We start from the raw sequence: 27,290 nt of genomic DNA on the forward strand, positions 1-27,290 counted from the left end.
GTGCTAGCCCATCAGGGATGCAGCAATAAGAAAGTACAGTCCCTGCCTTCAAGGGGCTCGCCATCTACCCCTGGGGAGAGGGGAAAGGTTACCGTGACGTAAGAGCCTGAAGAAGGAGAGGGGGGCCGTGTCGAGTTACAGGGAAGTCAGGAAAGGATTCATGGGGGGAGCACTAGGGACAGGCCTGACGATGAGGAGGTTTCCCAGGAGGAGGTTACAGGTGTAGAGGGCAGGACGGTAGGCGTGGGCCGGGAGGAAATCCGGTGCCGTGGCTTACGTGGATGGAGCAGTGAGTGCAGAGACGTAGAGACACAGCTGGTAGGACAGAGAGGGTGGCGTTTGCAGGCCCCCAGTGCCGCTCTTCATAGTCTGCACTGAATGCGGTGCAGGGAAGACCTACTGAAGGGGTACCGAGAGAACGTGAGGAGTGTCAGGCTGCTGGGGTGTCCGGAGCGGGCGGAGGGTGGGGGCCTGACCTGGTAGAGGGTCCGTAGCGTCACAGTAGGAACTTGAGTGAAGGCCCCAGAACCAGACAGGAGACTCGGGGAGAACAAGAGTTAGAACCGGAGGCGCTGGCACCTGATGGAGGGGAAGGAGGAATGAGACATCAGTACGAGGCTTTGAAGCTTAGAAACAGGAAGAAGGCCACCACTGACCAAGGAGGGGGGAGGTTCAGAACAAGCTGCTCTGCCCAGAGCACCTGTGCCCTAGACCTGGGCCTCGGGCAAGTCCCGCCTCCCCCGTGCTGAGCCCCGCAGGGGGCTGAGCCCATTTATGGGAAGTGCTCTTGGTGGTTACATTAGATTTTCTTCTAATAAAGCATAGGATTTTATTTCCTTTACTGTGAACTAACGGCTGATGCAAATATATGGAAATTATTCTTGCCCTTTTTCTGCCCAAGAAGGCAGACAACCAGGGGTATATAATCCAAGCTATTTTGTTTCAAACAAATGAATTAAATATTTTGACTTGTTGAACAAATTCCTCTGCTTCTACTGTTTAACCTTTCCTCCTGCCTACACTGCTATTGCATTTCTGTTTTGTAGAAAGCTATCTCAGTTGCATTGACAGAGCGAAATAATAGATGTTAAAGTGCTTCAAAAACTCTAAAAGCTATGCAAATGTTAATATGATTGTTAATAACTTTGTTAAGCTTGTCTGTGGGAAACTGAGGTGTTTTTTTAAAGATATTATACACTGACATTCCTGCCTTATACACTAGGTAATTCTCTTCTTAACCTGATACCAGAATACTGATATTTAATTTTATTTAAGGTAGTTATGGTCATGAGCTTTTTTCATTCTCCGTCTGTGTTAAGGGTTCTCTTTGATACCTTTGTGTAGAATATAGTAATATAATTTATCAAATAGTTGCTATTTTCAAAATAGGCTGTAGGGTTCTTTTCTAATTTCAGTTTCTATACATTGTGACCCATGGGTTTCAATTAACACTGACTAAAAGGTAAGGAGCCGCTCGTAAGAGGTTAAAACAAATTATTAGAATTATCTGTAAATCATGTACACACGTGTATGTGAATCACGTATGTGCACATGAACTTCAGTGCTGCGTCCTAGTTTCTGTTAGCACAATGAGCGCTGGTTCTATACAACGCCGTCCAAACGACACGGGTCACGACCATTGACATGCGCTCCTTTCCTCTCTTGGATTACCCAAAGCACGGCTCATTTTTCAGACTGCAGTTTGGCAGCCGTAGAGCTAATCTGCAGGAAGCACATTTGAAATTGGTTTCAGGTGACCCACAGTGGACACGCTGCTGCTTTTACACCCAGAAAGTATTGCTTTCTAACTGGCCTGAAAGTGTTTCCTCTTGGGAGCCACTTTTTGTGAGTTCAGAGGTTTTCCACATGAACTTTAAAAATAAATCGTGTTCTGATACTTAGTTTCTCTTCTTCTTTCTCTTCTAAACATACACGTCTGAACACACGCACGCGCACACACACACACTGCACTTTGGGATTTTCTCAATGATGGGGGCACAGCCGATTTTTGTTCAAGGTCCTGGCTGACCACAGGAGACGTATTTAGCCCAATGGGAATTACTGGAGCTATCGGGGTAACTTAGGTCACCCCAGTTTGCACAGCAGTTTAGAGGGGTGCCTCCGGAAACTGGACATGGAGGTCATCTGCTGCTCCAGGCTACCGTTAGCAGGGTAGCAGCAACCTCGAACCTCCCCTGCCAGCAGCCTGCGGGGGTGGTTCCCGTCCCCAGGGGGGACGTTCCTGTCCTGCCGAGACCCCGTGTGGTTACTGAGGTCCCTCCCACGAACATAGCTTCATCTCCCCACACACCCCGCCCACCACGTCACAAAAGGACAGGGTTTGCCTGGTAAAAGTATAACCCCAGGTGCTTGATTTGTTTTTGCACAGCTCTCCACCCCCAACCGGGAGTTTACAGTAAGTCCCTGGAGGCTGGCTATGTGCGTGGAGGCACCGCGAGGTACCTCGTTACATTCCACCCCAAAGACAGACAGTGTCAGGGAGACCTTGACTCTTTCTTTCCCTCCAGGGTGAGTTTCCCACCCATCCAGAGCTCTGACATGGAGATGAAGGGGGAGTTTTGGTACCCTTTCCTACTGGAGCATCTGAGATTTGGAGCTGACGGTCATTTCAGAGTGTTTGGTCATTGTCCTCTGCTAAAAAGTCACCAATCCCTCAGCAGGGAGCGTCTGAACTGCTACAGTGCCCGGTGGACGTCAGGCACGGGCCCTTCCACCCGGAGGCTGGCACGACCCCCGGTGCTTCGGCCACCGGACCGTCAGATTCAGCCTGGTCCCTCGCTGTGTCCCCTCTGCGTAGGGCCCTCGGGTGTTTGGTAAACAGGGAAGTGGTCCTGGGGGGGTCCTCCATTTCCTCCTGCGTGGTGATGTTTGGAGGTGGGCCGGAAGTTGTCTCACAGTTAAAGTGACCGCCAGGACAGTGTACTTACGAAGATCCGGAGAAGAAGTCTTTCTCTCTAGCGCCAGGAACGGGGTGAGGGCCTCAGGACACCGGCGCTGCACTGTGCTGGGCGACGTGGACCCGAGGGGTCCCCGAGAAGCCAAGCGGAACGTGATGGAGGAGAAAGGCTGTCCTGGACCACCTTTTAGTTCTGGTATCGCTGCCCTGCGCTAGAAGAGAATATCTCCCAGCACCTGCACAAGGAGAAGATGAGCCCCCGGGCTTCAAGGCTGCGCGGACGCAAGGGATGGGCTGTGATGAAACTGCACGTTGGTAGCGGTTTTAACCGATTGACTTTGGTTTCCTTAGGGCCCTGGTCCCCATGCGCCCTGGGTTTCCAGTGGTCTGGTCCTAGCCCTGTTGTTCTTTTAAGTCCTCTTCCTTCCTTCCTTCCTCCATTCCTTCCTTCCTCCCTTCCTTCCTTCCTTTCTTTTTTTCTTCTTCTTTTTTCTCTTTCTTTCTGCATGATTTTACAAAACAGAAGGCCTTCCAGGGGAAAAAATGTGTATGGCATTGGAGCAGAAGTGCCCCTATTGCAGTGAGTCAAAGCCAAACACCCAGCGAGGCGCTGCCCACACTTAAGAAGCATCATCTACCTGAAGCGGGCTATTTTTAGGCCACGCATAAACCAACAGTTAAGGAAGAGAAGCCCGTTTGTTCTGGAAGCACAGTAGCAGCCACCACCAGCTGGGCCCGGGGCGAGTACGTAGGCATTTTTACTGACGAGGCTGCAGGAGAGAAGGCCAGCCACGCGAGGGGGTGTAGGTGAGGTGGGACCAGGCAGGCAGGGGCTGCCCAGAGAGCAAGAGAACAGCCGTCTTGGGGGCCTGCCGTGCAGCGGGGCAGTTCTGACCGCTCCCCCTCCGGGCGGGCGGGTCCCTGGGGAGAGCTGTGAGGCGGGTCAGCAGCACCATTTCCTCTCAAGCAGGGCCTGGGGGAGGAGCAATAGGAATAACGCGTGTGACTCCCTGGGTGCGCTTCTCAGTAAGTCCATCACCTTTGCTCACTTTAAGCCAAATATGTTAAAAATGCACTTAGTATCACGAATAGAATTGCTCTTTTGTCATCCTTGCAACGTATAAGAGGAACAAGCTAATTACATGAGTTAAAATGATATAAAAACACAGTTTACATTCAGTAATATCTTTTAGTTCATCACTGGGAAATGGCCAGGGTTTTGCGTTCCTCTTCGCGGAATCCCAGGGGAGCGTCCGCTGTCCCAAACGTAGCCAGTGTGGAGGAGACTGTCATTTTTTAATAACCCAGTAACTCACTGTAGAATGAGCACTGCCGTTTCAATCAGAAGCAAAACACCCGCACCTTCTGCAGAAAGGCAAGTCCCAGTGAGCAAACCAGAGCCGGGACAAAAAAGGGCTCTGGAGACAGATCTGAGCACCTGAGCTCCAGGTCCCTAAGACCCTGGGGATGCGCCACGGTCCCCGCAGACACAGGAGCTGGGGGGGGGGGGGGTCTCCCGCGAACGACGGGACCGCCCCGCGCTTGCGCCGCGTTTCGCGGGGCAGGCGCTCCCCCCAGCGGCGGACGCGCTCGGTGCAGGCCTGCAGGGGCTTCTCCTCGGAGAGCGGGGAGCAGGAGGGGCTCCAGGGAGCCCGCAAACTCCGTCCTGCCAGCTGTCCTTGCAGGCCGTGTGAACGCCGGCTGACCGGGGAAGCAGCATCGGGTGTTCTCTTTCAAGGCACAGGGGTCTCAGAAGGGTCTGTCCTGAGCACAGGATGAAGCCACCTCGGCTGGGGTCTGGCTGCCCGTGTCAGCGCGGCGCAGCCTCGGCTGGGGCCGAGCGCGGGCTGGGACGGTGCCGTGACCGCAGGACCCCAGGCTCCAGCCCCGGGGCGCTCACTTAACGCTTCTTCGTGCGGTGGGGATGCTTCTCGGCCGCCTTGCCTGAGGTCCACGCCTGTCTTTTACTCCCGGGTGATGAGCTGCCGCCGCGATGCCGCTTCTCCGTTCCGTACTTCTCCGTGGCCGCGGCTGGTGAAGACGGGGTGCCCCGCCAGTGGCGGCGAGGATCTGCGGCATCCCCGGCCACCTGCTGAGCACCTGCTGTGTGTCTGGCAGTGTGCTCCGTTCTCGGACACACTGCCTCCCATCCTCATAACCGGGCGGACACAGCGTTATTATTATTATTTTCCCTCTGGATTTGTAGGGGATGGAACTGAGGCTCCGAAGCAGAGAACTTGAAGGTCACATTAACTAGAAGATTCGGGCGGCGGGACCCCGGTTCGGGCTTCCACACCGCATCGCCTTGTTAGTGACGCTAAACCGGTGGCCCGGGGCGGCAGGGACGGGGGTGGAGGTGGATATTACAGTATATACATCACGTTAACTGTTTGAAAGAGGAGAACAGAAAGTTGGAAAAAGGTAAAAGGCAAAGGCTTTATATGTCATCACTGCAGAATCCTTTCCTGCTTCTAAGCCGCGTTTTCTCCGTCTCGGCACTACTGACGGTCTCTGTCAGGCCGACTGTCCTGTGCCTTGTAGGATGTTCAGCCTCATCTCTGGACTCTGCCCACCCAACCGATGCCTGTGGCACACACCGCCCCTCCCTGTCCTTAACTGTGACAGCCCAGAATGTCTCCAGACTGTGCCACATGGCCCTGTAGGGCAGAATCCCCCCGGTTGATAATCCCCACTGCTCTAAGGGGCCAGACAAGGTAACGTTGGCCAGAGGTGCCGAGCAGGGGTGGAGGGTGTGTAACACAATGGAAAGAACAGAGATGGGACTTAGAACGTTGTGGGGACAGCAGGCACAGATCGGTTGAACCGCCAAATAAATAAAGGTAAAGTGAAGTTAGGTATTAGCAGTGAGGGTTTTGTGATGGGTCTCAGGCTACATACATCATGGCAGAACATCTGAACATTATCAGTGGTGTTTCAGTAATCATTCATGGATACATGGTCTCTCTCTCTCTCTCTCTCTCTCTTAATATAACAAACACTGGGGGTGGAATGGAGAGAGCCGCCCGTCATCCCACTGTAAAAAGGCCCTATCCTGCCCTTTACCTCGTCCACTTTTCAGTCAATGGGGGCCACTGATGGCACTTTCAGAATTTGGTGCATATTTATCTGAGCTTTATTCTAAGTTATTCAACCCATTCCCTTGAATTATCCCTTATTTCCATTCCCTTTCCTTCTAATCGGGAGAATTACTAATACTTGTGAGTGAAATTATTCTAAGTAACAAGAAAAATATTGATAATGCTTATATTCTTGACCTCTGAAGATAATTTTGTACCGTGTACTTATCTGGATCATTGTAGAAATTGATATTTTAGTTACATATCAGCAAGTATCAGAATGAATTATGTGAAAGTAAAACATGTAACAGCACACATGTTTAACGGCTTGGCCTGTTCATAGCCTATAGACCAGCAATTCTTCACCTTCTTGGTCAGGCCCCCTTTACATGCTTAAAAATTATCGATAGCCCCAAATTATTAAGGTTTTCTTATATGGGCTATATCTATCACAATTTACCATACTGAAATTAAAACAGAAGTTTTAAATTCAAATAAGAAAAAGAAGAAAAACCTATTACATGTTAACATATTTTATGAAAAATAACTAAATTTTCCCAAAAAATGGTCTGATAAGAGTAGAATTGCCCTGGATTTTTTCCAGTGCCTTGAATGTCTGGTTTATAGAAGATTGCTGAATTCTGCGTTCAGTCTGTGCCCATATGCTGTCTTGGATGAAGAAAATCTGGCCTCGCACAGACTTGTAATTGGAAAAAGGAGAAGTGCTTTCAAGCTCCTTTTCAGATAGTTGTAGATATTCTTCGTTGATACTACACCAAAACACAACAAGTGGTAGTTTTTTAAAAGTAATTGCCACATAGAATCTGAATCCCTCAGGAGACCCTCCCCTACCCGGTTGTTAGTCGGTCTCGCCCTTAGACGGGCCTTCTATCTATCTATCTATCTATCTATCTATCTATCTATCTATTTATTTATTTATTTATTTATGGCTGTGGTGGGTCTTCGTTTCTGTGCAAGGGCTTCTCTAGTTGTGGCAAGCGGGGGCCTCTCATTATCGCGGCCTCTCTTGTTGCGGAGCACGGCCTCCAGACGCGCAGGCTCAGTAATTGTGGCTCACGGGCCTAGTTGCTCCACGGCATGTGGGATCTTCCCAGACCAGGGCTCGAACCCGTGTCCCCTGCATTGGCAGGCAGATTCTCAACCACTGCGCCACCAGGGAAGCCCTAGACGGGCCTCCTGCTCTTAGGTGATGTTGTAGCATCGTGTGTTGGTCATCTGGAATATACCGGTTTCCTGAGCAATGCAGATCTTCCAAATGCTGACAATTTCATTGTAGGGTAAGCACAACAAAGCCCCACTTGTTAATATCATCATCGATCTCATCAGAAAAGTCTTCAACTCCTGGGATGCTGTCATAATTCCAAGAGTCTTAAGTTTTGCTTGAATGTTCAAGTTTTATCATCGGCAACGAATGATGTCAGTTGTTTTCCTTGAAGTGACAGGCTCCCTTCATCTGTGTTTGAGAAAATGCCAAATCACCAAGTCTGACTGGCCTCGGTTTGTCTGCGGGTCCTTTCAAGTGCAGCGGCGTTCTCTGAGGGACTCGGCGGGTTCGCCGGGAGCTCTGCCGCGTGGTGTTCATCCTCGAGATGACCGCTGTCCTCAGTAGGAGCAGAAATCCTTTCTGCACACTTCCCATCTGTCTCACAGAACGCTAAAGCATGTTCTCAGGGGTGAGATGTAGTACAAATTATAAATCCTCCCCAAGGAGGACTCACCCCTCCATCCAGGGCACGCGGTGTCAGCAGCATCAGCTGTACGCTGGGTGTGGCAGGTGAGGAGCATCACGACCACAGGAACCTCCTGGTGCCGTTACCTTGGTTTGCCCTGAGGCACCAGCGATTTTACCCACCTTTGCTTTCCTGCCATCAGATTAAAGATCAACATAGTAAAAAGGTACTAAGGTCTTAATATTATCATGAAAATATTTTGACCTAACCAAAAAGTGTCTTGGGGGCCCCAGGGATCTGTGGACAATACTTTGTGAACCACTGTTAACAGATTTTTAGAATAAACTAGATGAATAATGAAAATAATGAGACTTCAAAAAAAATTGTCATCCTCTAGTTTGATCATTGACAAATACAATGACATTTTATAAAGTTCAAGGAGACCTTTTATACCTGATTCATTGGTAATTTCACCAGATTCTAGGGTTACCAGTGATTTAGATAATTAAATGCTTACTTAATCCAAAATTTAATTGAACTCTATTTTAATTAACTGATAAATAAGAACTTGATTTTATATTACCAAAGTGCTAGAACATCTACAAAAGGGTAGGTGACCTGATAGCATGAATGAGATCCTATCTCTACACTAATTACATAGGACTAAGGGATAAAGTAATAGCCAAAAAAAAAGAAAAAAAAAAAAGAAAAAAGACCAGCTTTACTATTCTTGGGACGGCAGTATTTTTAAATGGTATGATGCAATCAGCCTCCAAATTTGGAGTAGTTTACCGTCATCATAATAATTTAAATGATTCAGAAAAGGAACTCGTGAGAGAAAACGGATTCAGACCCCAAGGTTCAAAGTTCAACAGTTTATTAGTTGGGTACTTTGTTAAATCAATATTTTGTATTGATCACAACTTCAGGAATTCATAGCACAGTGCACACGAGTTGTCTATATTTTCTAAATTCTAGAGATAATATATAAATTATCGTATAATTTATCATATAAATGTATCATAAAATGAGGTCAGTAGTATTAACATGATGAAAATGTTTGGTCAGACATGATTCAGGTGACCTAAGTTAGCTTCCAAACTGCTCACTCATTGGTTGGGGACATCTGTAAAGCTAGTCCATGCAACACCTTCCCCCTAAGCAAATTAACAGACAAAAAATGGTACTTTATCATCTGCAGTTTTTATATAGACAAAAAAAATTAAGTTTTGGAGTTAAAATTAGTCTTAGGACCAAGTTTTTAATGAGGGAACTATAGCAACCTGAGGACATGCCATGCATTGATTATTTTCACCCCCTCTTCCATTTAAAAAAAAGTCTTCTATATAATACCTGAGTAGTCAGAAGGCACTTATTATGTCTATTCTAATGATTGCAAAACTTTGAGCAGATATACAATGGAATCAGAAGAATGCACTCAAAGCCAAAGTAACGAAGACTAAGACGTGAGTGGTTATGATACAGGACAGAATGTCATCGATAAGACAGAGCCGACCCTGCGGGACGACCGAATTGTCTTCTTTGTCCCATCTGTGTCCCCTATAAAGTGTAACGTGCGGATGACACAGCTCTGTCCTGACAGGGCGGGAGTTCTCAGAGGACACACCGCCCCACAGTCCTCTCTGAGTCCTGTTTCCTCATCTGTCAAGAGAGGGGGTCGTCAGTGTTTTTAGCTCGTTTCCTGCACAGAATTGTCAGAATCCTCTCTGCCAGCGGCTTCCTAGGGAGCACCTCTGCTCTGGTTCTCGCATCTCCTTGAAACCCCCCGGCTCCTCCGTCTGGTTTGGAAACCCCTCGACTAGGCATCCACCAAGGTCTTTTCCGTTTTCAAAGTACTTTTTTCTACGTTTCTACATCCTCCCCTGGGTCTTCCTCACGTTCCTCTAGATGCAAAGCCAAGTAGAACCAGCCAGCAAGCAGCTGGTGTGCAGCTGTTATCACTCCAGCTGAGCCGAGTGTGGGTACCGCCTCCTTCTGCCCCCGGGGGCCCTGAGGCCCTACCAGGTGTGACAGCTCTTCTTGGAAAGTCACAATAGATGCAAGATCCAGGCAGAGGCACGTGCTGCATCGATTCCAGCCCTGCAGCAACATGACACTGTCCTGCCCTGGCGGGGGGGACCTCAGGCCGGCGGCCAGGACCCCAGGCTCACCCTTCTTTGGTTTCCACAGAAGGAGGAAGGGGACCAGGACGGATGAACCAGGAGACAATCAGCCATTCCGTGTCACCAAGACCAACCCTGCCAGCATTTCCGGGACGGGATCCTGTTGGGAGAGCAGCCCGTGTTACCCTTCCTGCGGGCCAGCCCCAGGGGTGGAGGAAGCCCATTTTGCCACATCGACCAAGAAAGGGGTCCCCTCTCTCCCCTTCCAGAGGCAGCTACTGTTTGGTGAATATTTGTCGTGTTCTTTGCGCATACGAAGTGTATACGTATATTCATGGTTTTTAGAGCATGAAAGACTTGCTTTGTGTGCTAAACGCTCATCGCTCCCTGCCCTTCCTCGTGTGGCTTATGCTTGAGCCTCACCAGCCTCTTCCCCGTGATGTGACACGGTTAGCAGACCACCAGTCACAGTGGATGGGAACCAGGGCCCGAGATCCCACTTTCGCCATCACACGGCAGCTTTCACAGGGAATGGCATGGGCACTTCAGGAACCGTGCTCGTCATCTGTTGAATATTCCATTGACTCGGAATTCTAGAGCCACAGGGGGCCGGAGAGGTCACTGCTCCTTCATTTCGTGGACAGGGAACCCGAAATCCAGAGCAGGCACGTCTGCCGGGTGACCCGCCACAGGAGGCGTGCTGTTCCCCCGGGCCTGTCTCCACATGCGTAGAAGCCCAGGCAGGTCTGCTCGTCAGAGTCGTGTAAGCTTGTTATCTGTGCTCTGTGTTTATGCAACGTCTTCGCAGTAATAAAATGTTCTACTTAGGAACAAAAGGGGAGTATCTTTTTATTTATTTATTTCACATCTTTATTGGAGTATAATTGCTTTACAATGGTGTGTTAGTTTCTGCTGTATAACAAAGTGAATCAGCTATACGTATACATATATCCGCATATCTCCTCCCTCTTGCGTCTCCTTCCCACCCTCCCTATCCCACCCCTCTAGGTGGTCACAAACCACCGAGCTGATCTCCCTGTGCTATGCGGCTGCTTCTCACCAGCCATCGGTTTTACATTCGGTAGTGTATATATGTCCATGCCACTCTCTCACTTCGTCCCAGCTTCCCCTTCCCCCTCCCCGTGTCCTCAAGTCCATTCTCTACGTCTGCGTAAAAGGGGAGTATCTTATCAATTGCAAAGTGACTGTCTTTAACTGTAGGCACTGAAAATCCCGACTCTTTGCAGCAAGGGCCTCTGCTTGTATCTAAGTTGGAAGAAGCCGTTGCAGGGAGAGCAGAGGGCCAGGTGGGTGTGGTCCCCGAGCAGAGGGTCGGTGTTAAGGGACCCGGCAGACCCACCCATGACGTGCAACCCTCACCCGAGTGCTGAGGAGATTCTGCGAAGGAGCTTTTCCCTAAACTGTCTGTAGACCTCCCGGATGGCAAATCTCCACAGCTGAGGGGTGTCGAAGCTGGCAGCCCCCCACCCAGTGGGCTCTGCAGTGGCCCTGCCCTGGAGTGGCTCGGGCAGCGAGCTGGGCCTGAGCCCAAGGAGGAGGGGCCACGGGTGCCTGGGAGCCCCAGGCCCACGAATGCAGAGAGGCGGGGCTGAGAGGGGTCAGAAGAGCCTCTTCTGGCAAATGTGGGTGATAGTACTCGGCTCATAAAGAGATTGTGAGCATTAAATGTGATAAAGAACGTCAAAGGCATGTGGCACAATCAGTAACGTGAGCCCCACTTGTCGGAGGTCACCCCCGCCTGGTGTGGCAGAGACCCTACAAAAGCTCTCGCTCTGCGAGGGTCTCTCTTCGCACTAGGTGTGTGTTCAGCCTCATCCTTAGGGCGCATCACCCTCACCGTCACATAAGAGGTAGCAGTCACCCTGCTACAGAAGAGGAAGACGTCCTTAATGTCAACATCAGATGAAGAACTACTTACTGGGAGGTGTGGGGCGATTGAAACTATGATTTGCATCGTTAGGAGAAGGGCAGAAAGAATTAAGATAGATCAGGGCTCTGGGGTGTAGTATGTGAACAAACACTTCATAATAATAAACACCTTTGTCATTTCTAAAAACACACATCTGTTTTCCAAGTTACCCCTGTATTTCTTCTGACTCTGAGCTTCTTTGGACCCTATACTGTCATCTAAGCAAGAGACCATATTGTCCTTTGAAAGGGTAGGTTTGCCAGTGACACAGGCTCATTTCTCTGTTCCAACCGCTGCTAAGTGCTGAAAATCTCTCTCTCTCTCTCTCTCTCTGTCTCTCTCGCTCTCTTTTCTTGATCTCTCAATCTCTTTTTCTCTTCTTTCGGCAGCTTCCTGCAGTTTTCAGAGCACATTTTTATACAAAGCATCCCTGAATATCTTACAGAATGTTCCCAGCTTACCGTGACTTTTTATGACCCTACTGGTTAAAGTTTCATTCTCTGGTCTAGTAATTGTTTTTCCAAGCATAAATTTAATTTTAATGGAGAGAATGTAATTCAGTCTCTACCTCTTACACCCTGCAGGTTGTTTTGACAGCCAGAAGCGTTTGCCCGTAGATAGAAATCCACCCCCCCCATGCTTCCCCTTTGTAGTGGGCAGTCCAGAGTGACAGGCTTCACAGCTGGCCGCTGACATGTAGCTTCTGTGCGTGTGCATTTTGATGGGCAGTCAGTTCTCATCATTCACAGGGGTGAGGCTCATAAAGTCCCTGCGGACACAGGGTCGGGGATACAGAAGCGTCACTGCCGGAGGAAACGCAGGGAGAGGTGCTCACACGCCTCTGGCACCTTTGCATCACTGATCTGTGCGTCACCTTGTCTTATGTGTGTTTCTATTTAAAGGCACCTTATTTAGTGTGCTGTCGCGTCGTAACGTTGGATCCACGGCCAGCAGCCCTAGGACTCATGCCTGCAGGAAGCCTGTCTGACACACACGCTTTCTCTATCAGGCTCAGCACAAACTCGCACACATAGGAGCCCCACACAGCACTGCAGCCCAACCTCGGGGGCCACGTTAAACAGCGAAATCAGCAACCAAAAGCACAAAATAAGAAATAAGTAGACTAAACAGACGCTGTAAAGGACATGTTTACAGTACCAGAGTAAGAGCGTCGTCCTGTGCCCACCTGTTCACATTTCCCTGCCCTGCACGTGTTCTCAAATGACCACAAACATGTCCCAAGTACTGATTTTCAGTTACAAATACGTTTTAGAGAGGAAGCAAATTAACAGACAGAACCCACGAATAATAAGGAGCCACTGTGTTTTTGTATATTTGAGTATAGAGTGCAGGTTAATCACAGAAATATTTAGTATAGAGTTAGTGGACAAAGCGCCCAATATCCCATTATAGTAAATGCAAATCTTCGTAACACTGAAAAATGGTAATTCTAATAGACCAAATATTTTTACTTGTTAATCTACGCCAGAAAGAAAATCTGACAGTGGCTTTTAGAAATGTCAAGACCAAAAAGCGTAGACTATTAAGATTTTCCATTCAAAGAACAGAAATAAACTGACCTGGTTGTGATTCAGTGTACCCTGCCTCATTCATCTTTCTTTTCTGCCTCCCACCCCTCCTTTCCCGCCCCTCCCCCCATACCTCCTTTACTGTCTTCTTGCTAAAGGGGCTTAGGAAGGAGCTGGAATCATGCCGGGACGGGCTCACAGAGGCTGCTGCAGTCAGCGCAGGGGCCGTGAACCAGGAGGTGTCCTGCACTGTTCAGAATATTTATTAGATTTAGTGCTGAAATAGTCTCTGTTGATGAGCAGACCTAACCTGAGTTTCTCAGGTACCGGTGACCGTGGAAAAGGGGTAGTACCTTACTCTCAGGCCCCAGTGCATCACTCACCCACGTGGTTGGATGCTGTATTGAGTCTGTTTAATTTCCTAGAAACTAGCCTAGACTTTTTATCAGGAACACTTATTAATTTCAGATTTTATCTCCCCTCCTCCTCAAGAGAAGTGATTGATTGAAATTCTTTCCAGTAGCACATAAACAAAGACCATCCCACCTGACACTTACTTCAGCCTTCATTTCAGAGGAGCACAGCACAGTCTAATGGGCCATGGCCATGAAGTCAGCTGTCATAACGCAGGAAAAGGGATGGACAGCTTTTGAGAAGGGAAAGTTGCAGGCATGGTGCTGGGAAGGTTTCACATACCAGCGGGATCCAGTAAAACTACAGATATCGCCCCCAGCTGATTGTGGGCAAGTTATTTTTTTTTTCAAATAATTTTTAAAAATATTTATTTATTTATTCATTTTGGCTACGCCGGGTCTTAGTTGCGGCATGCGGGATCTAGTTCCCCAACCAGGGATCGAACCCGGGCACCCTGCATTGGGAGTGAGGAGTCTTGCCCACTGGACCACCAGGGAAGTCCCGTGGGCAAATTATTTACAAAAGTCCTGTGCAGAAAAGAGCAAGATAACGTACATGTGTGCATATTTCTAGAACCGGAAAATACAAAATGTTAATGAAATGTACTTTGAAGTATAGCCACTAGTTTTTAACAATTCTGCAGAGGTACAGGAAAGTACTGTTATTGGCAGTATGTAAGGCTATGGATCCTTTCATGGAGAAATGTTTAAAATTAAAGTGGGAATACTTTGGAGGTAAATACAGTGAAACTTGTTTCCTTTCAGCTGTGACAGTAACCCTTATGGCTGTCTGTGCTCCCCAGAAGAGAGACTTAACAGACTGGCATCACCTTCAGAAAACGAGACTTTACATAGCCACAGGGTTCAATTAAATTGCTCCTCTGAGGTCTTGAGTTTAGCAGCTTAGGGGAAAAAAATGCCTAATATATTTTTTAATGACAGTGTTTTGTGAATAGAAATTGCAGGGAGAAAATGGTTTCTGCATCCTACTGTCTTAGGAAATGAGGAAGCTGCAGAAACGGCTTCCTTGCTCACGAAGGCCTTAGTATAAAAGGTCATCGTGGGGTTGGGTGCTATGAAGCTCATCTCCGGGTGGCAGACACCGGGCAAGCACGGTGGGCCCGTGGCCAGGCCTGTCAGAGGGGCTCAGAGTGTGGGAACTGGGGGTCGGCGTATGTGTTAAACCAGTGATGTCCGCTTAGGGTATTGAGAGGAATTTAAAAGGCAAGCCTTTTTACCCCTGAGCAACATAATTGAACACATCTCAATTGCTGCAAAATGTATACAATTTTTAAAAACTGCTTCAGAATATTTAGGATTGATTTCTGAGAATTTGGGTGGATTTTGAAGAAGTATAATTTTTCTACCACATGAAATACTTCCTGTCTAAAAATGCTGATAATTAAACATACTTATTCAGGAATGCTGGAAACACTATCCTGGCACTTGGAAGAGCTGGCTTTCCTGTTTCGATTTATAAACCTCCACGAGCTGGCAGCCGGCCCTCACACGAGATTTCTTCCCCCCGAGCTCTCACATCTCTGTGTGTGCGTCCCGTTCCCCCCCTGGGCAGGGTGTCTGCTCTGGGGACTGCCGTCCTCCTGCACCCCGTTCTGTGTCGCCCCCTGCTCTACCAGTGTAACAGGGTGATGGGATTCGATGGCATAATTAACCAGCTGGTATCAGGAGGGAAAAATGGCAGCAGTGAAACACAGGCACCTGCAGTCTAATTTGCAAATCTGTCCAATATCCTACTATTGAATCAAAATGCAAATGGGTATAAATAGTAATGTTTTTATAAAATGTGCCCCCCGCTGCTTAGAAACGATGCAGTGGGGCAAAGCCGCCCACTGGGTGAATGCCTTGGGAAACGGGGAACTCCAGGTCTGGGAAGCCTTCATGGGATGGTTTTAGTTAGAAAAGAGGTACCAGGACAAGACCTCTTGCCCAGGGGTTAGATGCTTGTGAATCTTTCAAAGCTACCAAGTGATGTTCTGTTCCCTTGTAGTTGTCTTTAAGTAGCCATTTTATTCCTAAGTATTCTGAAAGAGGAAAGTATATATATTGAATAGAAAACTTAGAAGAAGAAAATAAAAATCACCTCGCAGCCAGGCTGGAGTTTCTACACAGATGCGCCATGCAGGGAGGACCACGTTCCTTCACGGGTCCCCTGCCTGCGGTGACGTTGCTGTGATGGCCGAGCTGCTGGCTCTGTGTTTGTGCCACACGGGGATTATTCAGCAGGACGGATCCCCGTGGACCAGCCAGAACAAAGGATTAGTAACCCTTGCCTCGTGCCTGGTGGCGTTTCCTTGATTCTTCTCACCGTCCAACACACCCCTGGTCCTCCCCGTTGCTCCGTCAGCTGCCACCCAACACAGATCAGATTCGTGTTGCCGTTTCCCTTTTTTCTTTCCTTTTTGGTAATCGTCTCCCGTGTGTGTGGCCCATCTGCACACCTATTACAAACCCAGGGCCTCTGAGGAGAAAAGTTAACAAATTGATGAGTCACCTCACTTGTGATCTCACAGCTGTTCAGTCCTTGAGTTCCTTTGCCAGAGTTTAATGAACTACAGTGTTTTCCAAAGTGGTGGTTGGAGATTTCCTGGCATCTGTCTGCCTCCTTCAGGGTGAGAATGAACATCCCCTGTCGCTAACTTACCTTTACAATAACATCCCATCTCTGAGCGTAACCCTTTCGATAACTAACTTCAGCTTACTTTTGGTGATTCACTAAGTTCTGGAAGATTTGATTTTCCAGAAAATTACAGTGAAGCAAAGATGTAAGGGAGAAGATAATTCAGTTAATATAGGAAAAGAAGGAGACTACTTTAATGATTTCTAGAAACAATATTACCCACTTCCTCTTCCACAATATTTATTAAACATCACATATGTATCAATTATACTACATGCTAAACTGGCAACATGTCTTTTTAATACCTTTATGAGGGTAAATCGCTAAACATACTGCATATAGTCTTATAGCCCCAGAATTGTTCTGCGAATTAATAAATGCTAACTGTTGTACATTATGTACTCTTTTTCACATCTGTATTCAGAGTTTTATAGTTGAGTCTTCACAAAATGATCTAGTATATATATATCCTCATTTTGCTATAGGAACATTAGTATCAGCCAGTGTTTAAGACCTTCCATAAATAAATGTTCTACGGCCTATATTGATAACTCCTTTAATACCTAACAATTCTCTGGTGGGGAAATTATTTGCTCAGTCCAGCCTAAAGTCACCATGCTGCCCTGTAAGTTTATATCTTTTTTTCCATCATTACCAGGGTCAGAATCTGCCTTTGGAAATATGGGTCCTCCATGTGGTCAAGGTGACTTCCTTGTTGAAATCAGAGCACACGGAGAAGGCATATAATCACTCAGGGATGAAAACGGATTTTTTCACTGAAACATGATTCAGTAAACATTTTTTTTCACATCTTTATTGCAGTATAATTGCTTGACAATGTTGTGTTAGTTTCTGCTTTATAACAAAGTGAATCAGCTATACGTATACATATATCCCCATATCCCCTCCCTCTTGCGTCTCCCTCCCACCCTCCCTATCCCACCCCTCTAGGTGGTCACAAAGCGCCGAGCTGATCTCCCTGTGCTATGCAGCTGCTTCCCACTAGCTATCTGTTTTACATTTGGTAGTGTATATATGTCAGTGCCACTCTCTCACTTCGTCCCAGCTTACCCTTCCCCGCCCCGTGTCCTCAAGTCCATTCTCTGTGTCTACGTCTTAATTCCTGTCCTGCCCCTAGGTGTATCAGTACTGCTTTTTTAGATTCCGTATATATGTGTTAGCATATGGTATCTATTTTTCTCTTTCTGACTTACTTCACTCTGTATGACAGATTCTAGGTCCATCCACCTCACTACAAATACTCAGTAAACATTTTAAGGAATGTTTGCAAAGTGTGATCTTCAAATCAGTGTTGAACTTAAATTCCCAACTTGGTCTCCGCACAACTGTCACACTGACTTGTGTTTTGGTGCAGTGCCATTGGTCTCCACTGACAGCCTCCAGGAAGACAGCCCAGGGAAGCTCATCACTGCGTTTACCATAAGGAGGCCCCCTAGAAAAAAAACCCCAGCTGGTCTTCACGCCAAGAATGTTGTCCTCTTTCCGAACAACTGGTTTGTTAAACACAGTCCTGACCCGGTTTCCCTGCTAGAAAATTCAAGCCAAATTGTGGCCCATCCATTCGAAGTATGGGGCGGCGGTGGGGTGCGAGCCCACCCTGCTGCCCAGCTCAGGGGGTGCCGTCCGAGTGTCTTCTCTGTGAATGGTGCCCCAGGACTGTGCACGCAGGACCCCTTGGCCCTCTCATTTGCACTTTTAAAATCTTGTTTTTGCTTCCTCTTTTTTCTTCTCATTCTTTCTTTATCCATCTTTTCCCCCTCCTATTTTAGAGTTTTGTAATATTGTTGTATTCTGTGTGTCTTTGTAAGCTGCTAGAAGTCCTTTGGAATGGTGCAGCATTCCAAAGTGCAGTGGAATTCCAATGGTGCAGTGGAATAAGGTGCCGCATAAATTAATGTCAGAGAAAAACAAATACCGTATGCCAACGCATATATATGGAATCTGAAAAAAAACAATGGTACTGATGAACCTAGTTGCAGGGCAGGAATAAAGAGGCAGACATAGAGAATGGACTTGAGGACACAGGGTGGGAGGGGGAAGCTGGGGCGAAGTGAGAGTAGCATTGACATATATACACTACTGAATGTAAAGTAGTTGGCTAGTGGGAAGCAGCTGCATAGCACAGGGAGATCAGCTCGGTGCTTTGTGACCACCTAGAGGGGTGGGATAGGGAGGGTGGGAGGGAGGCTCAAGAGGAAGGGATATGGGGACATGTGTATGCAGATGGCTGATTCACTTTGTTGTGCAACAGAAACTAACACGGTATTGTGAAGCAATTATACTCCAATATGAAGTTCTGTTAAAAAATAAAATAAAATAAAAGTAAGTTACAGATGCAAACCTGTATTGGTTCATGCCCCTAGCGTCGTTTACATCCATGCCGTAGCACCCAGATCCCTGCACCTGGTAGTGGTGGTTGTCTCAGCTTAGATATATTGGTGTTTAAGCTGGTGCTTCTGTAAAGTCAGAATATGGCATGAAAGCTCGTGTGCGAAATGAGAGTCCAATATAGCTAGAAGCATATGGCTTCCACTGTGAAATATTCTTTCTCTTTTCCCAGGGAGTTTTGGAGAAATGTACAAGAACATTTGTCCAGTACTAGGATTCCCTGCCAGATTTTTTCCCTAAATTGTGGTTTGACATTTCAGATCATTAAGTGGACACATCTGTCCGAGTATGTTTTCCTTTTCAAAAAAAAAAAAAAAGATCATTTGAAGACAGCTACCCAGCAACAGAGTCAGCATTCTTAGTTTGCCCTGATGCAGTTGGCACTCTCAGCCCTGGGATCAGGCACAAATCACTCCACAGAGCTGAGTGCGGCCGTCTGTTCGTGGCTGTATATCCCCTGGGTGTTGAGCAAAAATAAGGAATTCATTTTCCTGTTTGTTTTTAAGCATATATTGGTGAGTAATTCTTGGTAAATCTGTGGTTTAGGGGAAAGAATCTTAAAGGCTTCGTTTCTAAATCTTGCCTCTGTCACTAGCTGTGACTTTGAGCAAATCATGTGGTCTAGCGGGGCCCCCGCAGGACTATTCAGGTATGATCGTGTATGTACCACACAAGCTAGTGGAACTGCATTTCCTCAGCCTGGGATGAACTGGGATCACAGTAACTAATACGAAAAATACCGCTTATTTGGCTCAAACATTATCCACTGTGCTAGAATTTTACGTCCCTCAGATTCTTCCCAGTCAGCTCTGGAGCCAGCTGTTGAACACCCTGGGAACGAATCTTCCCGGACTTCTTCATGCAGGGGGCTTCCTGTTGCTGCCTACCAGCCAGGGCTCCCCAAACCCTTGGCCCGAGGTCCCTGATGCCACTCCCGTCCCCACCACAGGGACAGAGTCTCCCCGTGGAGCCACTCTGGCACCTGCCACCTGTGAAGTACCCATCTTCGTGGAGAGCGTGCCCTTCACACTTGCTTGGCTTGTCAGGACACTAAGTAAGCCAGAGCATCGGTGGGGCGGCAGAGATGGAGCTGCTCTCGAAGCCGTCCTCCAAGGTTCCCGCCCCAGGGTTTTTGTACACGATCCACGGTTGCTGCAGAGGCCAACAACCGTGTAACCTTAGGAAGCCGCTGGCTGTTTGGAGCTGTGAATTCCAACTGCGCTGTGACTGAGGGTCACTGACAGCTGAGCTGCCATGGGTAAGGACTGGACAGCTGTCCCCCACTACTTGTGGGGATGCCAGGAAACTGCCTACCAGAGGAGGCTAGGGGAAATGGAGATAGGACAGATACAAGCTTTTCAGAGAGCCCGGGGCCACAGGAGGCCACCAGCGATCTGGGCAGATAACGGTCCTGCTGCTTGTTCTGTGAAATACGTAAAGCAGTGGGTTTTGTAGCTTCCTGCCTTAGGAATCAGCCATGATGAGCTAGAGAATTTCTGGTCCAAGTCATTCTGCTCTGGTAGGAATTTCCCCTTTTTCTCCAACACATTGGTCACTTGGACGTGAAACAAACCTGAGCCCCTCAACTCTCTGCCCCAGAAGATGAAGTTGAGATGCAGCTACCCGCTTGGAACCAGGGCACTTGCTTAAAAGCTTGCACACGTGGCCAGCGTGTGGTTTTTAGTTTAGATTGAGCTGACTGGGAGTGTGGACCTGATAGAGATTACAGGCGTGATGAGCTAAAGCCACCCATCGTCCCTGCCTTCATACCGTTCTGGTTTCTTGCCTCCCAATTGTGGCACCACATGGAGCGTGCTAGAGCGAGCATGGCAGACACCGTGCTTCCTCAGTTACTGAGTTTCATCCTGAAAAACTTTTGCATAACCAACCATTAATCCTGTGTTCATTGATTTTGACTTTCAACCCCAATGGAGCACAAGTTAAAGATTTCTTATTCTCCTTTTCATTAGTATTTAATTCATTAATGAAGAAAATGTGTGGTATTCTATGATGTAGTACAGCATTGTGAAGAGGAGTATTCCTAGAAAAATTTTTGAAATCAAATCAACCAATATGTATTGAATATTAACATAATATATGAAAACACTGTTCCAGCTATGAGCAGAACTTGTGGTGATTAGCTGACATTTTCATCTTGGAGGAAGCATGGCTTCTGTTAATACAGACTTAATTTTGACCTTCAAGGGAAGACTGACTGATAAGAAGGATTGATAAGAACATTGGGAAAAAATAACTAGAGCATCCTAGAGTTTCTAATAATCAAGGAAAGGGATACAAGCTCTTCAAGGGATAGAGGTAGAGTTTTGAGAAAATGATTAAATACAGAATAATTTTTCATGCTTCAATTTTATGTGCCCAGTCAAAAGAAAGAATATATTATCAAGAAGGGAATAGTCTACCTGGGGGTGAGAACAGGGGACCCAAAGAAGAGACGTGGTCATTGCACCCACAGCTATCCATGGGAGAGGTGGCCTGAGTCTGAATTTAGTCTGTTCAGCAATCCCTATTGTGGAAGAGCATGCATGGAGCTTTCAAAACCAGCAAGATGATCAGATCTCAGGCCTGCCAAGCAACCTTCCAACTGTAACCAGTTTTTCATAGTCTGCTGAATTAGATATTATTTATTGATAAAGCTTAAATACATAAAGGCTTTATATCAAACTAAAGATGTTAAAAAAAACCTAGCTGGGACAGAGAAAATGGAAGGAAATTGTTAATAGGCATGTCATTTTCGGTTATGACATCCATTTTTGACCTTTTAAGTTATAGAAAGGTCACTATGAAAATTCGTCATTCCTGTCTTCTGATACAAGCACCTGGCACCACATAGGTGCCCTGGAAATATTCTGTAAAAATTACTTTTAAGAAAAACTCTGCAGGATAAACAAGGTCCTCCTGTAGAGCACAGGGAACCATAGTCAATATCCTGTGATAAACCGTAATGGAAAAGAATATGGAAAAGAACGTATATATATGTATAAGTGAATCACTTTGCTGTACACCTGGAACGAACACAACATTGTACATCAGCTATAAGTACGCGCGGCCGGAGAGTTCTGCAGTAACTAGCGCGGGGCACGATGCCCTAAGCTCTCTTGGAAGATGAAGTGCCAGAAAGGAGAAACTACCCAAAAGTCTGTAACAGAACCCATCCGTTTCAAGGTGGCATCGTGTCTCCGTTGGCCCTCCTTCTTCCTGGAGCTTATTACAGATTTTATGGCAGTAAAGTGAGAGAAATGCTGCAGAACGGGGGTCTGACCTCAGCACAGGGTGCTTCTCTCAGGACTGAGTCTCCTGGTCCAGGCTCTGCGTCGTCATCGGCACTTGTCACCCGCGCGCTCTCCCGGCGCAAATGCCCGCCTGCCGTGTACGTCCCCCTCCGGCTGCTCCCGTGCCCCAGGGGCTCTCGCCCTTTCTCCTGCAGCGTCGGGGCGACAGGAGGGTGGCGTGTCCTCGAGGTGTTGGCGGCAGTTTGGCCGGTACCCGCCATCCCTGCCACCCACTCCTGGCTCCCAGGTGTCCTGACCTTGCTCACCTGCTGCCCCCCAGCCTGCGGGCCCCTCCCCACGCCTGCCCCCCTGTGGGCGCTCATCTCCCCTCCGGCTCTCACGGGTAGCGGGCATCCTCTGAGGCCGCGGGCCAGGCTCCGGCTTAAGCCGTCCACCCCGTCGCTTCCCTGCACGTCGCCTTACTCCTTACGTGGTGGCTCCTGGCAGCCCTGGTTCTTAACTCTGCTGCTGACAGCAGGTGGAAACGTCTACGCTCTCTGGCTCCATCGAGAGCCAAGGAGACGGCACAGGAGAGGTGGGAAGGGCCTGCCTAGCTCCCCCCCTGCCCGCGTGCCCACAACATCGTCTCCACCCCATGCTGCAGCCTCCCCGCTGGGCCTCTCCCCTAAAGTTCAGACAGGGAGGCCGGGCTTGAGCCCCTCCTTCCATCTGCTTTTATCCTGGTCTATCGACTATCTGCTCTATTTTGGTCTTCCTCCAGATTTCCCCCCTCTCCTGCTAGAAGAGCATCTGTCTCCACCTGCCATACGGACTGACTGATTCTTGACAGTAGCTCAAAATAGTTGGACTGCGGGGTGGAGAGTGGACATTACGCAGAGGAGAAAACACGTCTAGAGGCATTTCAAAACTACCCTTAGAGCAATTCAGTAAATATTTATCGAGCGACTGCTCTGTGTTAGATGGTGGTGAGCAAAGCAGATGAGGTTCCTCTCCTTAATGAGCTTAGCTTACAGTCTCGAGCCTTTTGTAGGAAGGATTCCAGGCAAGGGCGGGTGTAGAGATTGATGCATAAGGATGATCATGGTCACGTTGTAGAGCCAACGGAAATGTCCATAAGGAAAAGGTCACATGAATTATGGAACAGCCAGGAGTTCCCTGGTGGCCTAGTGGTTAGGATTCTGGGCTTTCACTGCCAAGGCCGGGGTTCAGTCCCTGGTTGGGGAATTGAGATCCCACAAGCCACGTGGTGCAGCCAAAAACATTTATTAATTAAAAAAAAATTATGGGACAGCCATACTTTGCAATGTTGTGCAATAGTTACAAAGAATTAGATAACAGGATAAATCTATACATACTCACATGAAAGAAGAATCTATACATACTCACCTGAATATATCTGTATATATATACAGACATACATTTATATGCCTGCATGAACATAAAATGTCTACACAACAACTAGTAACAATGATTTCCTCTAGGAGGTGAGATTTGTTGGGGAGAGGGAAGGGGGGCAGCTTTTACCTTTACTTTATACACTTCTATATTGTTTGGATTTTGTACAACAAAGTGTGTATTGCTTTTGTAATTTTTTTCAGTTTTATTTAAATTTTTTATACAAATTTTAAAGGTAACTTCATTTGTGGTAATTACAAAATATTGGCTATATTCCCCATGTTGTACAGTACATCATTGGGCCTATTTATCTTATACCCAACAATTTGTACTTCCCTGCCCCCAATATTGCCCCTCACCCGCACTGGTACCCACTAGTTTGTTCTCTATATCTATGAGTCTTCTTCTTTTTGTTATATACACATAGTTTGTTGTATTTTGTAGGTTCCACATGTAAGTCATATCATATGGTATTTGTCTTTCTCTGACTTATTTCACTTAGCATAATGCCTTCCAAGTCCATCCATGTTGCTGCAAATGGCAGAATTTCATTCTTTTTTATGGCTCAGTACTATTCAATTGTAGGTATGTATGTATGTATATGTATATGTGTGTGTGTATATATATATATATACTGCTTCTTCTTTAATCATTCACCTGTTGATGGACACTTAGGTTTCTTCCATATGTTGGCAATTGTAAGTAATGCTGCTATGAACATTGGGGTGCATGTATCTTTTCAAATTAGTGTTTTTGTTTTTTTCAGACATATACCCAGGAGTGGAATTGCTGGGGTGTATGGTAGTTCTATTTTCAGTTTTTTGAGAAATCTCCATACTGTTTTCCACAGTGGCTGCACCAATTTACATTCCCACCGACAGTGTACAGGGGTTCCCTTTTCTCCGCATCCTCGCCAACATTTGTTATTTATGTTCTTTTTGTTGATAGCCATCCTGACAGGTGTGAGGTGATATCTCTTCATGGTTTTGATTTGCATTTCCCTCATGATTAGTGATGTTGGTCATCTTTTCATGTGCCTGTTGGCCATCTGCATTTCCTCTTTGGAAGAATGTCTCTATTCAGTTCTTCTGCCCATTTTTTAATTGGGTTGTTTGTTTTTCTTGATGTTGAGTTATATGAACTGTTTATATATGTTGGATATTAACCCCTTATCAGTCATATCATTTGCAAATATTTTCTCTCGTTCATTAGGTTGTCTTTTCGTTTTGTCAGTGGTTTCCTTTGCTGTGCAAAAGCTTTTAATTTTAATTAGGTCTCATTTGTTTATTTTTGCTTTTATTTCCCTTACTTTAAGAGATGGACTTGAAAAAAAATATTGCTTGGTATATTGCTTTGTTTGGTAATTTTTAAGACAAAGAAAATAGGAAAAATACATACCAAGAGTTGTCGTTACTGGCACATAACCTAGTTTACATCTTTGGAGTTATTTCCAAACCGTACAGAGGTGAGGGAAGATGGAGAAATTGGGAACACACTCTCTTACAGCTCTTGTCCCCTTGTCCTGTAGGAATGCAAGGTAGCACGTCCAGACCTTCCGATGGACGGTCTGCCCAAGCAGTCCCTGGGACAGGAAGGTGTCCCCTGTGGGCCCCCTCTCGTCTTCACTTTCCCCCTTCCTCCCCTCCTCCATTCCCTCTGTTTCCAACTCCTCGAAGTCTCCCATTCAAGGTCCTTATCTGGTTCATTTCCCCAAGCTGTCATCTTTTGCCTTAGAAATCAGCAAGTTCCAAATCTCCTTCCATGACTTAAATATTTTCACCAATTCTGGTGTCTGTTGTAAATCAAAATCTGTGTCTTTCCCATCCAGTTCTGCTTCTTTAGGCCCAGTGCTTAGACTCAGGGAAGAAAATTATTGCCTGAATCTCCATCAGAGCGTTTGCTTGTTTTTGCAGTTTCGGGGAGGGAGATCATTTGTCCCTACCCTTCCAAAATTAGACGTACCTGCCCAGGTTAGTTTCTCTCCAGAAATAATCACATCTTCTTTCAAAATCTGCATCCCTCCACTGCTGTATTTTTTAACTTGGTACTCTGAAAGAGCATGTGGCCCCTCCCAACCTTGGAAAGCCCTCTTTGTTGCTGAAGGCTACCATGCCCCCACCCCCTTCCCCATTCCTGGGTTATCTCCAGGCCACAAAGGGCAGGGAAGAGGGGGAGGGGAGAGAGCTCCCATCACATAATAATAAGCTCGATGTGTGCCTTGTATTGACATTATATTCAATGTCAGTATCAGTTCTTAGACCTTAGATCAATTCTTAGCCATTCATAGATAGGTATAGCTAGTATTTTTTCTTTTTCTTTCATTTTACTTTTAACAAGATTTCTTGTAAACCCAAGACAGCCAGGTTTATGTCCTGGCTTCATTACTTTCTAGCTGAGTGATCTTAGGCAGTCATTTATCCCTGACCTCAGTCCCCTCATCTGTAAAATGGGGACATTAATAGTACTAACCTCATAGTGATGTGGGGAGGTTAGATAAGTTAATAAAAGTAAAGCACAGAGAATAGTGCCTGACACATAATAAGTATATGCTGGTATTTGCAGTTATACTGCAAATGCCCTTTTTTGTAACTTTTCCTCTTCAGTTTTTTTCATGTTTTAATTCTACCTTCCAAAGATATAGATCTTCCGTCTATTCATTTTTTATCTGAATCCCATGCACACAATTAATTCACTGTGTGCTTTTATCTTTTCCTCCCCACTTCTTTGGTGTCAGTACTTTTTAAATCATCCTTCTGGTCTCACCCTCGCCTCATGGCTCCAGGACGCCTTCCTGCCCACCTGTCTTGAGGTTGAATGAGGGCCACCTGTCAAAGCACCATGGTTTCCCCACTGTCACACGCAGAGAAAGTGCAGACGTTTGCTCCGTGTCTCGCGGTGGGCTTCACAAGGGCAGAGACTATGTCTGCTCCGTGATGCTGAGCTAGTGCCTAGCTCAGAACGTAGCAGGTACTTACTACTCCTTTAACAAGAAAATGCAGATGTAAGAAATAAGATTGAATGGATTCCAGACTCAGTCTGTATTTCTATAAAAACAACCTCTAAGAACACAGACAATTGAGAACTACGTTGAAAGGGAAATAAACACCCGGAGAAAACATTGTTTGCATCTCTATTGGGCCAGGTCCTATTTTAAATAATGGTGGTATAGGTTATCAAGCTGATAATGTTAATTGCTGCTTTTATGGTTTTAAATTTAATCTTGGGAACAAGCTTTTTTACTCCTCCATGAAAAACTTTGGGATTAAAAAAAAAATCTTTCCCTTCCACTTACCAAGGAGAAGGTAATAGGCACCAGATGCTAGTTCTGAAAGCTAACTCCTGCAGAAAGAACATGGGTCTCAGATTGTTCTCATCCGTCTGTCGTGTTCTTACTGTCTTGTTCTTCTCCCATAACCGAACAGAAAAAAGTGGGTGTGTGTGTGTACATACACACATATGTGTGTATACACATATGCTTGTATATGCATAATATCCACACAACTGTACCTCATTATCCACCGGGGGATAGGTTCCAGGACCCCTTCGGATACCAAAATCCATCCGTGGATACTCAAGTCCCTTATATAAAATGGCATGGTATTTACTTATAACCTATACACACCACCCTCCTGTATACTTTCAATCGATTATTTATAATACCTAATACAAGATAAGCACTATGTAAATAGTTGCCATGGCAAATTCAAATTTTGCTTTTTGGAACTTTATGGAATTTTTTTCCAATATTTTTGATCCACGGTTGGTTGAATCTTAAGATGCAGAACTGGCAGATATGGAGGGCCGACTGTGGCGGGGGCAGGGGGGTTCTCTCCAACCAGAAAAAGGTTTCTGGCAACTTTATTCCTGCTACAGTTATTTGAAGTAATTTTGCATAAAACAGTTAAAGACCCTTCTTT

The 27,290-nt window shown here is 46.6% G+C and overlaps 1 protein-coding gene across 8 annotated transcripts in view; it reads left to right on the top strand.

Annotated features, from left to right (window-relative positions):
* Positions 1-27,290, top strand: part of GALNT7 (polypeptide N-acetylgalactosaminyltransferase 7) — a 137,277-nt gene that overhangs the window by 72,647 nt on the left and 37,340 nt on the right. The window lies entirely within an intron of this gene.

Source organism: Balaenoptera ricei, chromosome 6 (assembly GCF_028023285.1).
Source record: "Balaenoptera ricei isolate mBalRic1 chromosome 6, mBalRic1.hap2, whole genome shotgun sequence".
In the NCBI taxonomy this organism is placed as follows: Eukaryota; Metazoa; Chordata; class Mammalia; order Artiodactyla; family Balaenopteridae; genus Balaenoptera; species Balaenoptera ricei.